At 38.8% G+C, this 1,503-nt stretch overlaps 1 non-coding gene across 1 annotated transcript; it reads right to left on the minus strand.

Moving 5' to 3' along the window:
* Positions 1-390: 390 nt before the first annotated feature.
* Positions 391-577, minus strand: LOC121822639 (U2 spliceosomal RNA). Its single transcript, XR_006063811.1, has one exon. It is a non-coding gene; the product is annotated as a U2 spliceosomal RNA (small nuclear RNA).
* Positions 578-1,503: the final 926 nt, after the last annotated feature.

A 1,503-nucleotide genomic window follows, 5' to 3' on the forward strand; every position in this document is an offset into this window, starting at 1 on the left:
CAAGCAAAGTGTTGCAAACAAATAATTTACATAAATATGTTTAGAAAAGAGAACATACTTTTTAACTTATTTTCTTAACTTTTTAACTTATCTTCAACCTGTTCATGTGTTTCTATGTGTGACTTAAACTCCTTTGTCCTGAGAATACAATGAAGCTAACTAATCATTCTTTAAAATATGGTATAGTTAAGACTCAGAAGATGACTTGGGGTGTAAGGGCTTTTGATCTGGAAGCATGAGGACCTGGGTTCAAATTTTCAGCACCCACATCAATATTTGGGCATGATCACACATCCCGTAAGTATTGAGCTTGTATGGAAAGAGTTAGAAAGATCACTGAGACTTGTGGGCAAATCTAATTTTTTTCACTTTTATTTATTATGGAAAATATTTTGATGCAATGATCATGCAGGTAGTGCAATACCAGGTCAGTGCGTGGAATGGGTGGAGCAAGACCCTATTCCATCTCCCAGCCCCCAAATACATTTAAAAATTGCCTTCATATAGAAGACATCAAATATTAAACTGAAAAGAACAGATACCACACTTGGTTGTAGCCAAAAGGCTGTGAATTGATCATTATTACATGTAATTTTGTACAAATTATATATGTATATATTTACTATACATTGTTGTAGCTAGAGTTTTCCTGCCTGGCCCACAGTCAGGACAAATCTTTGTCACCCGCCAGTCCCACAGCCGCTCAGACCCAACCAAGTAAACACAGAGACTTATATTGCTTACAAACTGTATGGCCGTGGCAGGCTTCTTGCTAACTGTTCTTATAGCTTAAATTAATCCATTTCCATAAATCTATACCTTGCCACGTGGCTAGTGGCTTACCGGCGTCTTCACATGCTGCTGGTCATGGCGGCAGCAGCTGGCAGTGTCCCTCTGCCTCTGCCTTCCGCTTCCCAGAATTCTCCTCTCTCCTTGTCCCACCTACTTCCTGCCTGGCCACTGGCCAATCAGTATTTTATTTGACATACAGACCATCCCACAGCACATTGTTGTTGGTTGTTTTTGCTCTTTTGGCTCTTTGGGTTCCTGCCATCCAGCTCCAATAAATCACACATGGAAATATAATATATTCTTTCTCATAAATGCCCAGCCTTAACTTGGCTTGTTTCTTGACAGCTTAACTTTGAATTATCCCATCTACCTTTTGCCTCTGGGCTTTTTCCTTTTCTTACTTATGTATATCTTACTTTCAATCTTCCTCCATGGCTTGCCGTGTTGGTGGGTGCCTGGTCCATAGCATCCTCTTCTCCTTGTTCTCTTGCTCTTTTCTATCCTTTCTCCTGCTTCACTATTGGCCATTCAGCTCTTTATTAGACCATCAGGTGTTTTAGACAGGCACAGTAACACAGCTTCAAAAGTCAAACAAATGTAACATAAGAGAATGCAAAACATCTTTAACAAATGTTAATTTAAATTAATTTATTAAGCACATCAAACAAATGTTCCACAGCATAAACTAATCCACCTTAAACTAATATTCTA

Source organism: Peromyscus maniculatus, chromosome 14, assembly GCF_049852395.1.
Source record: "Peromyscus maniculatus bairdii isolate BWxNUB_F1_BW_parent chromosome 14, HU_Pman_BW_mat_3.1, whole genome shotgun sequence".
Taxonomy (NCBI): Eukaryota; Metazoa; Chordata; class Mammalia; order Rodentia; family Cricetidae; genus Peromyscus; species Peromyscus maniculatus.